This window comes from Stenella coeruleoalba (assembly GCF_951394435.1).
Source record: "Stenella coeruleoalba genome assembly, chromosome: 18".
In the NCBI taxonomy this organism is placed as follows: Eukaryota; Metazoa; Chordata; class Mammalia; order Artiodactyla; family Delphinidae; genus Stenella; species Stenella coeruleoalba.
Window position 1 is genome coordinate 54669383 of NC_137164.1, and position 17098 is coordinate 54686480.

At 37.3% G+C, this 17098-nt stretch overlaps 1 protein-coding gene and 1 pseudogene across 3 annotated transcripts in view; both read left to right on the forward strand.

Annotated features, from left to right (window-relative positions):
• LOC307176835 (protein enabled homolog) overlaps positions 1-12745 on the forward strand; it is a 31979-nt pseudogene extending 19234 nt beyond the window's left edge. Inside the window, exon 2 of the transcript in view lies at positions 11447-12745. The product of the transcript in view is annotated as a protein enabled homolog (transcript). The remainder of the gene's footprint in view (positions 1-11446) is intronic.
• LOC307176748 (uncharacterized protein) overlaps positions 1-17098 on the forward strand; it is a 580566-nt gene that overhangs the window by 94790 nt on the left and 468678 nt on the right. The window lies entirely within an intron of this gene.

A 17098-nucleotide genomic window follows, 5' to 3' on the forward strand; every position in this document is an offset into this window, starting at 1 on the left:
TGTTGTACATTTTATGAGTTTGGAAAGATGTACAATGACATGTATACATCATTACAGTATCATACAGCGTATTTTCACAGCCCTAAAAATCCTTTTTGTCCTTTGTTAACTAAGGTAGTACTATTCCATTTAGAATTTTTCAAGATAAATCTTTAGCAAGATATCTAATCTGATCCAATCTTTAGTTTAAATATAACACTTACATCTATTTAATCTTCTTTTACATAACAGAGTCTATGTGGAGTTCAGCTGCTACATACTTTATAAAGAAATCATTTAAAAGTGTGTCTGGGGGTGGGTGGGTGTGTTAATAAAACAAATGTTCTGCAGGTGTATTGTGGTATATACAGTATTTGATACTGTTTTAAAATGATCACCCCCCATAATATCACCCCAAATCCTTTGCCTTTGAAATATAATAAATTGATAGCCATATTATAGTTGAGTAGACATTATTCACTTATAATAATTTCAAAACACAGTTAAGTTTTGATAGAATTTTAAAAATTATAAATGATACTTGTCAAACGTAAACTTGTTTTTAAAATATTTTATCATTTTTCCTGCCTTATATGTGTGTTGGATTAAAATTATAAATGGAGCATTTATCTAGTTAAGAGATTATATACATATATACACACGCACACCCACATACACACACTTTAACTGTATCACATGTTGACTTTCTTCTGCTAACATTGACATTTTATCAAGGTCTCTGTAACATTTATCTTAACTTAACAAATGACTTCTGTGACTCTCGCTTGCTTATAAAAATGTTAAAATTAAACATAAAAGTGAAAGAACTTTCCGTCTTCTCATATTTTGCCTGGTAAAATGACACTAGAAGAATATTATACCTTAGAGGCATTAATATATATATTTAATAATTTCAAAAATATAATTTTAACACAACTTTGCAGAATATTTCAGGTTATCACACATTTAGGTAAGTTTGTTATCTTCTGTATTTGAACAAAAACTTTTTTTCTTTAAAGTAATTGTGGAACATTTTTAATATATTTTAGTTTTCTCTGTAATTTATGTAAGTTGTTCTTCAGGTTTAAATAAGAACATATATAAAAATATAACGAGTACAAAAATTAATTTCCCCATCTTCTGTTGAGGTTGAAATGTGAGCTTTATTTGTAAATAGCTATATTTAGCAATATAACTGCTTTGTAGTAATAGCAAAAAACAAAGCACGTATTAGCTCCAGAAACCATAAATGCACTATAAGGGACATGAGTGAGAAAATAAACATAAGTGGAAGTAATGTTTATACCATTTTTCACAATGCAGGGGCTGATATCTTTGAAACTACTTTGTGAGTAATGCTTTTCAATTCCCTATACATAGTTCAAAACCTCTAAAAATACAATTTTAGAGGAGGCCCTGAACCAAGACAGTGGAGTAGAAGGATGTGCTCTCACTCCCTCTTGTGAGAACACCAGAATCACAACTAGCTGCTGGACAGTCATCGACAGGAAGACACTGGAACTCACCAAAAAAGATACCCCACATCCAAAGGCAAAGGAGAAGCCACAGTGAGACGGTAGGAGGGGCGCAATCACAGTGAAATCAAATCCCATAACTTGTGGGTGGGTGACTCACAGACTGGAGAAAACTTACACCACAGAAGTCCACCCACTGGAGTGAAGGTTCTGAGCCCTACGTCAGGCTTCCCAACCTGGGGGTCCAGCAACGGGAGGAGGAATTCCTAGAGAATAAGACTTTGAAGCATAGTGGGAATTGATTGCAGGGCTTCGACAGGACTGGGGGAAACAGAGACTCCACTCTTGGAGGGCACACACAAAGTAGTGTGTGCATCGGGACCCAGGGGAAGGAGCAGTGACCCCACGGGAGACTGAATCAGACCTACCTGCTACTGTTGGAGGGTCTCCTGCAGAGGCAGGGGGAGTGGCTGTGGCTCACCGTGGGGACAAGGACACTGGCAGCAGAAGTTCTGGGAAGTACTCCTTGGCGTGAGACCTCCCAGAGTCTGCCATTAGCCCCACCAAAGAGCCCAAGTAGTCTCCAGTGTTGGGTTGCCTCAGGCCACACAACCAACAGAGAGGGAACACAGCCCCACCCATTAACAGTCAAGAGGATTAAGGTTTTACTGAGCTCTGCCCACCAGAGCAACAGCTTTCCCCACCACTAGTCCCTCCCATCAGAAAACTTGCTCATACCTCTAAGATAACCTCATCCACCAGAGGGCAGACAGCAGAAGCGAGAAGAACTACAATCCTGCAGCCTGTGGGATGCAAACTACATTCACAGAAAGATAGACAAGATGAAAAGGCAGAGGGCTATGTACCAGATGAAGGAACAAGATAAAAGCCCAGAAAAATAACTAAGTGGAGATAGGCAAGCTTCCAGAAAAAGAATTCAGAATAATGATAGTGAAGATGATCCAGGACCTACGAAAAATATTTGAGGCAAAGATTGAGAAGATGGCAAGAAATGTTTTAACAAAGACCTAGAAGAATTAAAGAACAAACAAACAGAGATGAACAATACAATAACTGAAATGAAAACGACACTAGAAGGAATCAATAGGAGAATAACTGAGGCAGAAGAACGGATAAGTGACCTGGAAGACAGAATGGTGGAATTCACTGCTGCAGAACAGACTAAAGAAAAAAGAAAGAAAAGAAATGAAGACAGCCTAAGAGACCTCTGGGACAACATTAAATGCTACAACATTTGCATTATATGGATCCCAGAAGAAGAAGAGAGAAAGGACTCGAGAAAATATTTGAAGAGATTATAGTCAAAAACTTCCCTAACATAGGAAAGGAAATAGCCACCCAAGTCCAGGAATCACAGAGAGTCCCATACACGATAAACTCAAGGAGAAACAGCAGAGACACATAGTAAACAAATTGGCAAAAATTATTGAAAGCAGCAAGGGAAAAATGACAAATAACATACAAGGGAACTCCCATAAGGTTAACAGCTGATTTCAAAGCAGAAACTCTACAAGCCAGAAGGTAGTGGCATGATATACTTAAAGTGATGAAAGAGAAGAACCTACAACCAAGATTACTCTACCTGGGAAGGATCTCATTCAGATTTGATGGAGAACTCAAAAGGTTTACAGACAGGCAAAAGCTAAGAGAATTCAGCACCACTAAACCAGCTCTACAACAAATGCTAAAGGAACTTCTCTAAGTGGGAAACACAAGAGAAGAAAAGGACCTAAAAAAACAAACCCCAAATAATTAAGAAAATGGTCATAGGAACATATATATGGATAATTACCTTAAACATGAATGGACTAAATGCTCCATCCAAAAGACACAGGCTTGCTGAATGGATACAAAAACAAGACCCATCTATATGCTGTCTACAAGAGACCCACTTCAGACCTAGGGACACATACAGACTGAAAGTGAGGGGATGGCAAAAGATATTCCAGGCAAATGAAAACCAAAAGAAAGCTGGAGTAGCAATACTCATACCAGATAAAAAAGGCTTTAAAATAAAGAATGTTACAAGAGACAAGGAAGGACACTACATAATGATGAAGGGATCAATCCAAGAAGAAGATATAACAATTATAAATATATATGCACCCAACATAGAAGCACCTCAATACATAAGGCAACTACTAACAGCTATAAAAGAGGAAATCGACAGTAACACAATAATAGTGGGGGACTTTAACACCTCACTTACACCAATGGACAGATCATCCAAAATGAAAATAAATAAGGAAACAGAAGTTTTAAATGACACAATAGACCAGATAGATTTAATTGATATTTATAGGACATTCCATCCAAAAACAGCAGATTACACTTTCTTCTCAAGTGTGCGCAGATCACTCTCCAGGATAGATCACATCTTAGGTCACAAATCAAGCCTCAGTAAATTTAAGAAAATTGAAATCATATCAAGTATCTTTTCTGACCACAACGCTATGAGATTAGAAATGAATTACAAGGGAAAAAACATAAAAAACACAAACAAATCGAGGCTAAACAATACGTTACTAATTAACCAAGAAGTCACTGAAGAAATCAAAGAGGAAATCAAAAAACACCTAGAGACAAATGACAATGAAAACATGATGATCCAAAACCTATGGGATGCAGCAAAAGCAGTTTTAAGAGGGAAGTTTATAGCTATACAAGCCTACCTCAAGAAACAAGAAAAATCTCAAGTAAACAGTCTAACCTTACACCTAAAGGAACTAGAGGAAAAAGAACAAACAAAACGCAAAGTTAGCAGAAGGAAAGAAATCATAAATATCAGAGCAGAAATAAATGAAATAGAAACAGAGAAAACAATAGCACAGATCAATAAAGCTAAAAGCTGGTTCTTTGAGAAGATAAACAAAATTGATAAACCATTAGCCAGACTCATCAAGAAAAAGAGGGAGAGGACTCAAATCAGTAAAAATTAAAAATAAAAAAGGAGAAGTTACAACAGACACCGCAGAAATGCAAAGCATCCTAAGAGACTACAACAAGCAACTCTATGCCAATAAAATGGACAACCTGGAAGAAATGGACAAATTCTTAGAAAGGTATGACCTTCCAAGACTGAAGCAGGAAGAAATAGAAAATATAAACAGACCAATCACAAGTAATAAAATTGAAACTGTGATTAAAAATCTTCCAACAAACAAAAATCCAGGACCAGATGGCTTCAAAGGCAAATTCTGTCAAACATTTAGAGAAGAGCTAACACCCATCCTTCGCAAACTCATCCAAAAACTTGCAGAGGAAGGAACACTCCCAAACTCATTCTATGAGGCCAACATCACCCTGTTACCAAAACCAGACAAAGATACTACAAAAAAAGAAAATTACAGACCAATATCACTGATGAATATATATGCAAAAATCCTCAACAAAATTCTAGTAAACAGAATCCAACAACACATTAAAAGCACCATACATGATGATCAAGTGGGATTTATCCCAGGGATGCAAGTATTCTTCAATATATGCAAATCAGTCAATGTGATGCACCATATTAACAAACTGAAGAGTAAAAACCATATGATCATCCCAAGAGATACAGAAAAAGCTTTTGACAAAATTCAACACCCATTTTTGATAAAACCTCTCAAGAAAGTGGGCATAGACAGTACTAACCTCAACATAATAAAGGTCATATACTACAAATCCACAGCAAACATCATTCTTAATGGTGAAAAATTGAAAGCGTTTCCTCTAAGATGAGGAGCAAGATAAAGGATGTCCACTCTCACCACTATTATTCAACATAGTTTTGGAAGTCCTAGCCATGGCAACCAGAGAAGAAAAAAAATAAAAGGAATACAAATTGGAAAAGAAGAAGTAAAACTGTCACTCTTTGCAGATGACGTGATACTATACATAGAGAATCCTAAAGATGCCACCAGAAAACCACTAGAGCTAATCAGTGAATTTGGTAAAGTAGCAGGATAGAAAGTTAATGCACAGAAATCTCTTGCATTCCTATACACTAATGATGAAAAATCTGAAAGAGAAATTAAGGAAACACTCCCATTTACCACTGCAACAAAAAGAATAAAATACCTAGGAATAAACCTACCTAGGGAGACAAAAGACCTGTATGCAGAACACTATAAGACACTGATGAAAGAAATGAAACCAACAGATGGAGAGATAGACCATGTTCTTGGATTGGAAGAATTAATATTGTGAAAGTGACTATACTACCCAAAGCAATCTACCGATTCAGTTCAATCCCTATCAAATTACCAATGGCATTTTTTACGGAACTAGAACAAAAAATTTTTAAATTTGTATGGAGACACAAAGGACCCCGAATAGCCAAAGCAGTCTTGAGGGAAAAAAACGGAGCTGGAGGAATCAGACTCCCTGAATTCAGACTATTCTGCAAAGGTACAGTAATCAAGACAATATGGTACTGGCACAAAAACAGAAACATAGATCAATGGAACAAGACAGAAAGCCCAGAGATAAACCCACACACCTATGGGCAACTAATATATGACAAAGGAGGCAAGGATATACAATGGAGAAAGGACAGTCTCTTCAGTAATTGGTGCTGGGAAATCTGGACAGCTATGTGTAAAAGAATGAAATTAGAATACTCCCTAACATCATATACAAAAATAAAAATAAACTCAAAATGGATTAGAGATGTAAATGTAAGACTGGACACTGTAAAACTGTCAGAGGAAAACATTGGAAGAACGCTCTTTGACATAAATCACAGCAAGATCTTTTTTTTTTTTTTTTTTTTTTTGCAGTACGCGGGCCTCTCATCATTGTGGCTTCTCCCGCTGCAGAGCACAGGCTCCGGACGCACAGGCTTAGCGGCCATGGCTCATGGGCCCAGCTGCTCCGCGGCATGTGGGATCTTCCCGTACCGGGGCACGAACCCGCATCCCCTGCATCGGCAGGTGGACTGTCAACCACTGTGCCACCAGGGAAGCCCAGCAAGATCTTTTTTGATCCACCTCCTAGAGTAATGGAAGTAAAAACAAAAATAAACAAATGGGACCTAATGAAACTTCAAAGCTTTTGCACAGCAAGGGAAACCATAAACAAGATGAAGAGACAACTCTCAGAATAGGAGAAAATATTTGCAAATGAATCAATGGACAAAGGATTCATCTCCAAAATATATAAACAGCTCATGCAGCTCAATATTAAAAAAACAAACAACCCAATACAAAAATGGGCAGAAGACCTAAATAGACATTTCTCCAAAGAAGACATACAGATGGCCAAGCAGCACATGAAAAACTGCTCAACATCACTAATTATTAGAGAAATGCAAATCAAAACTACAGTGAGGTATCACCTCACACCAGTTTGAATGGGCAGCATCAGAACATCTACAAACAACAAATGCTGGAGAGGGTGTGGAGAAAAGGGAACCCTCTTGCACTGTTGGTGGGAATGTAAATTTATACAGCCACTATGGAGAACAGTATGGAGGTTCCTTATAGAACTAAAAATAGAGTTACCATGTGATCCAGGAATCCCATTACTGGGCATGTACCCAGAGAAAACCATAATTCAAAAAGACACATGCACACCAATATTCATTGCAGCACTATTTACAATAACCAGGTAATGGAAGCAACCTAAATGCCCATCAACAGACGAATGGATAAAGAAGTTGTGGTACTTATATACAATGGAATATTACTCAGCCGTAAAAAAGAATGAAATTCGGTCATTTGTAGAGACATGGATGGATGTAGAGACTGTCATACAGAGTGAAGTAAGTCAGAAAGAGAAAAACAAATATCGTATATTAACGCATATATGTGGAACCTAGAAAAATGGTATAGGTGAACTAGTTTGCAGGGCAGAAATTGAGACACAGATGTATAGAACAAATGTATGGACACCAAGGGGGGAAAGTGGCAGAGGGTGGGGGTGGGAGTGTGATGAATTGGGCGATTGGAATTGACATGTATTCACTGATGTGTATAAAATTGATGACTAATAAGAACCTGCTGTATAAAGAAAATTAAATAAAATTCAAAAATAAAGACAAAACAAAAATACAATTTTATTCCATTATCTTTAAATCTTATAAATAGTGCAATGCTGTGGAATTGGAAATTTTATTTCATACTACAATGCTGATGTGCCTAGAAAGCATAATAGTTAATCTCTAATTAATTTGGTCTGACTCAATAGCATGTATGCATGGATGAGGGAGAAAAGTAACTTTCTGTTATATAAAGTTTGAAAATTGTATGATACCTTATTTTTTTGTAGTCCTTTTAAATAATGTTTGGTGTCTATTAGATAAAATTTTCTAGTTACTCAGCATCCCTTTCTTCTTTCTACTTCTATAATTTCAATGGCAAAGCCCTTGGAGAATATACACTATCTGTAGTGACCATGTGACTTATTGTTCAGAATGGAATACTTTGACAGTAAAGAGTTGCTATTAATAATAATCACATCCAGACAGTCAGCATAGGCTGGGACACTCTTTGATATACATAGCTCAGCTTCTCTTCTTGGTGAAAACAAACCTTAAATCCCACAAAATTTTCCATCTGACTCACTACAATAATCCCACTTGTGTTTTTTGCTCAGCATTTTTATTCACAGCTATATTTTAGTTCTTAATTCTAAGCCTACAGGTTCTGAAAGGCTCATGACTCATACCTAAGCACACTGCCAAGGTTCTGTGGTGATATCTGTGTACTAGATTATTATATAGAAGCCTTCTAGATATCCACTTTCCTCAATCTAATTTAGAGAGCCAGGTGAGTCACTATCTCTCCTATCTCTGCCCTTGTAGAATCTTGCCTGATATAACATATATCCCCCTCTTTATGTTAAAGACTATATAGGTGGAAAATGGGACTCTTTCAAAGCTGATTCTCTCTCTCTCTCTCTTTACTTTTTTCCTTCTCACCCCTCAAATATCACTAGGTCAGAAAAGGACTCAATCTCATTCTACCATAATCAGAGATGATGAAACCTGTGGATGATGCTTACCCTCCACCACACAGGACAATGTACTTATGTGTTTCCTTTAGGTGCATTATTGACATTCTAATGGGAATGTTGGTAGAAAATTAGAAAATCCTCTCTCATAATAACATCTTGATTAACACAGTTGTCCTCCCCACAATGTATAATGCTTTTTATATTAGAACATGAATATTATCTCTCTATTCAATGTATATCCCTCGATAATACATCTCAGTCTCCATATTCCTTTTAGAATTTATCTTACTCTTCTCTGAGATGAAAATTTTAGGTAAGGTAGGCAAAAAGAAAAGCAAATTTATAATAAATAATCTTGTATTAATAAGATACATAACTTTTTAACTTTTGCAGAGAGTAAACAAGAAAACTAATTTAAGCTGCAGAGGAAGTGTATTTGTCATATAGTACATGTTTAAAGAAAGGAAGATAATTCCCATATTTTTTCACAATAATTCCATATTTTCCATAATAATTTCACAAATCATTTACATAATTTGAGTATTTTCATAAAATGTAAAATGAATGTAATTTCATAATATACAAAATATTTCCTGACATTTGATAATGTACAAAAGGAATATACTTTCCAGAATTTTGTTCCTCATTGCATTATTTTAAGACGAAATCCACATTCCAGTTAAATCCATTTTTTAAAAAACAACAGTCAGTACAGTACTAGCAACTCTAGTTTTCACTCTTGCCAAGAAATTTTGTCATTGGTTTCAAGAGAAGCTTAAAAATGATATTGAATGAACTTTTAAATCTGCTGCTTTCCAAATTAATCTTTCTTGGAAATTATGTTCTGGAAATTATGTTTTGGTGGATCTGTTTTCCACAGAAACAAATGAACAGTCAATGTTAGTAGCAGTAGAAAGTATCATCAGTAGTAGAAGATCAAGAGATTTGAAATATTTATGCACTTTCAAAATTTTAATTCTTCCTGAGTAGATTGTTTTTTTGATTAATGCTAATGTTGATAATGCTGAAAATTTTCAGCTTAAAAAATAGTGTCCGTATAAAGATAGCACAAAAGTGATTAAGTATCAAAGAGAAGTGGATAATCTTTGTTGATAAAACAGCCAAATTTTAACTTATATTCTGGACATTTATTTTGTTTAAGGTGTCATTTAATTTTCAGAATAAGTATTTTTGGAAAATAAATTGTGTGTTGTTTTGCAATATGACACTTGCCAACTCTCTGCATTACTACTCTGATATATACCTTGCCATGTGATTAATGGGGAAAATATCATATAACCAGGTTTGGAAGAATATAAATGCTGTTAAATTTCTAATATATGCCACAGATGCTCCTACTTCACAAACATAATACTTGCCTTTAATTCACTGTATATTTTCATCAAGAGTAGTCCTTTCAAGAAGGAGGAGAGAATCAAGATGGTGGAGTAGGAAGAACCTCAGCTCACCTCCTCCCGTAGACACACAAAAACTATGCTATGTATAGAAGTTTTTCTAAGAACAACCTGAAGACTAGCAGAATGCCTCTTTTACAGCTAAAGATATAAAGAAAAATCCAAATTGAGATGGCTAGGAGGGGCAGAGATGCAGTCTAGTCAGGACCCACATGCCTGGCACAGTGACCCACAGTGGGAGGGGATATCACAAATGCAGAGGTCCTCCCTAAGGAGCAAAGGGTTTGAGCTCTACATCAGGCAGCCCAGCCCTGGGGACCTGCACCTGGAAGATGATCCCATATAATGTCTGGCTTTGAAAACCACCGAGGCTTATGGCTGGGAGAGCTGGAGGGCTATAGCAAACAGACTCTGCTCTTAAATGGATTGTGCACAAACTCACTCACTCTGAGTTCCGGCAAAGAGACCTATGTTTGAAAAGTGCCTGGGCTATATGTGAAGGAGATTCATTGACAAACTTTAGGGTGAGTCCCAAAGGAGCAGGGATCTATTGGAACTTTATCAAGGTACCAAACCAGTGGTAGATGCCATTTTTCTAATTCTCCTTTTACCTAGCTGGCCAGGCGCTGGTGGGCATTATTTCTGACATTTGCTAACTACCCTGCTAGTATTTCCTTCCCTGTCCTAGCATTCCCCTGAGGACCCACCCTGTCCAATCCATCCACCCTGGTCAGTGCCTTTCCAAAGCAAGCCCTACCCCACCACACCTGGCAGGCAGCCTCAGGTGGGTCTGGCATGCCTCCCCCACAAAATGGCTCCTGTGCCAGGGGACCAACCCCATAAAACCACCATACCCACAGCTGTTGCAGTCAGGCCCTGAATCCAGCCTCACTGGGGCAGCAGTTAGGACCAGGCCTTGCAAACAGCTGGGCCAGGGAACAGCCCCACCAATCAGTACACCAGTAGCAAACATGACCCCACCACAACAGGAGGACTCAAACAGCCCACAGAAGGAATACTCATGAAGTGCCTGGCTCTGGTGACCATAGGGGATTGCTCTTCTGGGCCTCACAGGAAACCTTCTACAATGGACCACTCCTTCAAGACCAGGAGATATATCTGATCTACCTAATACATAGAGATAAACACAGAGAATTAGCAAAATGAGGAGACAAAGGAATATGTTCCAAAAGAAGGAAAAAGACAAAACCTCAGAAAAAGAACTAAACTAAATGGAGATAAGAAATCTACCTTGTAAAGAGTTCAGGTAATAATAATAAAGTTGCTTACCAAACTCAGGAGAATTGAAGAAGTCACTGAGAACTTGATAAAACTGTGTGTGTGTGTATATATATATATATAAAACAAGAATATTACAATAACTAAAATTAAAAATACACTATAGGGCTTCCCTGGTGGCGCAGTGGTTGAGAGTCCGCCTGCCGATGCAGGAGACACGGGTTCGTGCCCAGGTCCGGGAAGATCCCACGTGCCGCGGAGCGGCTGCGCCCGTGAGCCATGGCTGCTGAGCCTGCGCATCCGGAGCCTGTGCTCCGCGGCGGGAGAGGCCACAGCGGTGAGAGGCCCGCGTACCACACAAAAAAATTCAACTACAAGCACAGGAAAGAAAAGGAGCTGGAGCGGGAAAGGGCGAAAGAATGAAAAGGGAGAGATTGGAGGGGGAGAGGTTAGAAAGGGGAGGGCTGGAGAGGGAGTGACTAGAACAGGAGCAGCTGGAGAGAGAGAGACAAGAAAGAGAAGTTCAGGATTGCCTGGAGTGGGAGAGACAAGAGCGGAGAGGCTGGAGAGACTGGACCGAGAAAGGCAAGAACGAGAGCGGCAAGAGCAACTAGAAAGGGAGCAGCTGGAATGCGAGCAAGAGCGAAGAATGTCAAACGCTGCTGCCCCTGCCTCTGTGGAGACTCCTCTAAGCTCTGTGCTGGGAGTCTCCTCTGCTGCTGAGCCAGGCTTGCATTGTCTTGGGACCACCGGCACCTCCACCCCCTCCTCCACTCCCACCAGGTCCTGCCCAGGCATCAGCTACACTCCCTCCTCCCCCAGGACTCCCTCCATCCCATCCACTTCCATCCTCAGGGCCTCCGCCTCCTCTACCACCTTCTTCCTAATCAGGTACCCCCTCCTCCTCCACCACCTCCTGCTTCTCCCCTCCCTGCATCTCGATCTTTTGGGGATCCATGTCTGAAGACAGTCACCCTTTAACTGGACTTGCAGCTGCAATTTCTGGATCAAAACTTAGGGAAGTGTCACGGATGGAGGATTCCTGTTTCCCAAGCGGAGAGATCACTGGTGTGAATTTGGCCTCATCTAAAAAATACAGGTAGTGGAAAAGGACCCCTTCCATTAGGGGTGGTGGGTTAATGGAAGAAATGAGCACCCTGCTGGCCAGGAGGAAGAGAATTGCTGAAAAGTGATCAACAATAGGAACAGAACGAAAAGAAGACGAAAATGAAGATTCAGAGCCTGTAACTTCTAAGGCCTCTTCAACAAGTACACCTGAACCAACAAGAAAACCTTGGGAAAGAACAAATACAATGAATGGCAGCAAGTCACCTGTTATTTACAGACCAAAATCTGCACCCTCCAGTGCCAGCGGAGTCCAGACAGAAGGACTGGACTATGACAGGCTGAAGCCAAACACTTTAGAAGAAATGAGAAAAGAAGTAACTAAGCTACAAGAAGAGCTCATCGATGCAATCAGGCAGGAACTGAGCAAGTGAAATACCACATAGAGAAACAAACTAAGAAGAGATAGGACTTTAATCTGGAGAAAGAAAAAAAAAAAAACCTGCAAAGAACAACTGTTAACAACAACAAAAACCCCTACATTCTGTGAGCTGTAAAAAGAAAATGGAGACAAACAGAACGAGGGAAAAGACAACATACTTTGAAAGCCTTGAGACATTACTACTCTGGCAATAAGCTAGTACCCTCCCAGTTTGATGCTTTTTTCTGACCTTTACAACAGGGTGGAAGAGAGTTGTATAGGAGTTCCTGTATCAGTTATGCAGAAAATACTAAACCAGTCAGGCAAGGACACCGTGCCTTGAAATATTTTCATGTCAAGAGAAAATCACACATTTTCCACAATCCATTGCTAAAATAAAGAGGAGAAAGACTTTGAGAAGTTTTTTTCAGAGAATGCTGATGAAGGATTTAGCAAGTTATGCTATTGTATTGTAAATGTTTCTCTCAGGTTTGTCTTCCTATCACATTTGATGTCCCATGAATAATTGAGATCAGCCCTATGTAGGTTAAGATCATAAAATGTGGAACAGTTGGAATTGTATGTGCTTTCAAATGGGTGATATTTATAAGAAAGTGTCCTAAAAATGATTTGCCCAGAGTGAGGAATTCTAGAATGATAGGAAGTCTCTCGACTTCCTTAAAGCAATTTTGTAGATTCGAACATAAATTCATCCAGAATTTAAAGGTTTAGATGCCTTCCTAAATTATTAGTGATTTACCAAATCTATGATTCGTACATAACACAAACCAGTGGTCAAATGTAAAACACTATATTGTAGATTCACTGTAGGTTTTCAACCTTTTTAAATTGATGAATGTGGACATTTTTATAATATAATTACAACCATCACAAAATTAGCTTTTTTAATTGCAGACAGTAATGCATGCCAAACTAATATGTAGTGGCCTTTTCAAGGCCTAGTCCCAGGGAAAACATTTTGTAGAGTATAGGGAAGTGGGAGGAAGGGAAGGAATAATGTTTAATTTAAACTTAATTTCTGCACTATCTTTTTCTCAATTATCTGCATGAATAATAATGAGGAATATTTTGTGACTTTAATTGGTAAATATGTTAACAGAACCAAGTACTTAATCTTTTACATCATGTCTTCAGCTATTTGTATTTTAACTTCAGTAAGTTCAATGGTCTGAAACATGATTCAGACCATTTATAATTCACATGAATTATATCTTACTGTGGAACTCAAAAGTTCGATCCCTGAATTTGTCAGTTATTATTACCTAGGTGCCCTGCAGTTATACAGGTGTTCAGGTACACGTTCCTGACTACAAAGCTGCTTTTGAATCTTATGTTGAAATACTAGAAAAGTAACCATGATGGCAGCAATTAAGGTCATAGAAATCATTAGACGAAAGGAAAACGAGGGGTCCTGCATAATTTTCTTTTAATAAATAAAGTGAGACTTAGGTGGTGGGAAGAAGGAGCTAGATACTCTACTTACCACCAAGTGTGTGTGTGTGAGCGTGCGTGTGTGCGGGCACTCACGTGTGAGTATGTAATCCATTCCCTTTCCTTTGAAACTTCTAAGATTAAAATAGGGGAGAAATCCTGTATGTTGCAATGATAGAATTTTTTGAAAATTTAGGAAATCAAAAATTCTCCAGGCTCTCCATCTTGATTTATGCTTTGTGCCATATTTGCTTTGAAATCTTTGATTATCAGTAATTTTACTAAAATTGTGAAGGAATAATCCACCATCTGCTTTCTAGATTTCTTAATCTAAGTTCATAAGACAGAGCTTGTTGATAACATACTTTTCTAAATGCTGCAGGTTTGCAGCCATTACCACTTCAAAGAGGTTTGAATGAGGGAATTTTTTTTCCTTGTTAAAATAGTTCCTGTTTCTGTAGAAACTTCATTTTTAGATTAATCTGTGATGGATGAGCTATCATAATTAAGTATAGTATTTTTTCTATCAATTATTCATTGTCGTCCAATAGTAAAGACATTAAAGATGCAGCAAGCTTATAAAGTACTATTTTCTAAAAGAAATAGGAGGCATTTTCATCTTTATTATTGTACTTTTGGTCATGGAAACACTTTGATGATATAAATGTATATGCCCCCCATAAATCTGGTCAGAAATCGGTTTTGATTTTGTTGATTAAGTTGAGCAGTAGGATAGAGTACTGGGTACAGGTGGTCCAAAGTAAGATAAAAGACCAAGATAAAAATGATAGATCTTAAAAAAGAAACTGGTTTATGCACTAAATGTTTTGTGCCTTGGTCTAATATTAACATGATGTCTGTGTAAAATGACTAAAAGAACCAGTGTTGAATCACGTTATATTTCCTGTCATTCTGCATTATCCCAGATTGCTAAATGTGTTCTTTCCAAGAAGTTTGATTGAATTTCTGTATATGTTTACTGTCCTATGTGACAGTTTTGTCATTGTTAGAGATTTCAGTAATTAAAATGGGAAACAGAAGCTTAAGTTATTTTCCTTATCAAAACTATGTTCCTTGGAGACACATTATTGTCATGGTTTTTGTGCTCTTGTACGTTGGATGTCTTAAGGTGAGTGCAGTTTAGGGGATCCTTTCTAATTACAGGAAGGTACTTCTTTCCTTCAACACTGTGATCTGACCAGTGACAAATCTGTACTATACGCTATGCAAATGGCTAACAAGTCAATCGCAAAACAACTGAATGTACAAATCTTAGTTCTGGTGCTGAAATCTCTTCAGAATAGTCATCGTGATCTCAAAGTTTGTTTCAAAATTTGCAAGTATCAAGTGTCAGTATGAAAAAACTGAAGATGAAATACCAATGAATGTTGAATTCTCATGCTTTAATTGTACTTCCCTCATTTATTTATTTACATATTTAGCTTTTTTTTAAACATCTTTATTGGAGTATAATTGCTTTACATTGTTATGTTAGTTGCTGCTGTATAACAAAGTGAATCAGCTATACGTTTACATATATCCCCATATCTCCCTCTTGTGTCTCCCTCCCACCCTCCCTATCCCACCCCTCTAGGTGGTCACAAAGCACAGAGCTGACCTCCCTGTGCTATATGCAGCTGCTTCCCACTAGCTGTCTGTTTTACATTTGGTACTGTATATATGTCCATGCCACTCTCTTACTTCGTCCCAGCTTACCCTTCCCCCTCCCCGTGTCCTCAAGTCCATTCTCTACACCTGTGTCTTTATTCCTATCCTTTTTCGATTTTTTTAGTTCTTTGCTATTTTTTACCATAGTTTCATTTAAATTTACTACACGCTAACTTTGTGCGACTGAAATACAATTGCAGTATATTAAAAACATTATGAATTGTAAAAAAATTCAAAAATAAAAATAACAGTCCTTTCACACCATACCCTGCCTCTTGTTTATATTCTCTGATAGCCTTGAGGAGTCTCAGTAGTACCTCAAAAAATTATTGGCTTCTCAAAAGACCTTCACAACACTCTTCATCTTGGAAAATGTGTACACTTAATCAGCAAAGAACCCAGGTGCAAATCTTGCCTTCATCATTTGCTAATTGTGAGTTATTGGACAAGTTAAATAACATTTCTGAGCCTCAGTTTCCTGTTCTCAAAACAGATCAAATACTGTTTTTCATATTGTGAAATTTCAAAAGTTAGCACTTACAACCTGGCTTGCAACATAAAGTATTATGTGGCCTATTAGTCAATAAGTTCACATTTATTTTAATGTGTAACTTGGTGACTTTCATGTTTCATATCAGGAATAGTTTCCTCATATGCAACAATTTAGATTGATATTTGTATCATTATACATATTATTTTCATAAATGGGTATAGTTGGACATACTATTTTTTCTGTATTTATATGTATTATTATAGTATATTTCCACTAAGGCTTATCTTCTTTTTATATGCCAAGCATGTGGTCAAATTTTGGAAAAAAATTTATTCTCATTATGGCAGCAAAAATAACTGTTCTCTTGATACCCATAAAATGAAAAAGAAAAAAGAGAATAAAGCCATATGCCTTTAAAAATAATTTAAGGGGTAAAATATAACTAAAGTCACCCAACAAAATGAAGGTTATGGATACTTTTAATTTATTTTCTCCAAATATATTACAGAAATTAAGACACTACCAATGTTTGAAGATCACCAATTCAATAATTACACTCTGGAGAAGCATATTATGTCTTCAGATACATTTTAATGTATTTGATTAATTAGTATTCATTTACACTGGAGAATAATTACAATTGTAATATTACACATGTTAGAAAATTTTTTTAAAAGGTAGATATGCAAATTTTATTACAAAAATGAAATATCTAAGTGTGATTATTCTACCAAGGAAAGCTGTACAGCTGTCTTGAAAGAAATTGGTACATTTCATATGATAAGCATTATTCATTTAGTTATTTAGTATTTATACTAGGATTATGCTAATGTTTAGGAAACTTGAATGAGCATACTTATATCTGTATTTACAATTGACCTTTGAACAGCACAGGTTTGACCTGCACAGGTCCACTTATAGGTGGATTTTT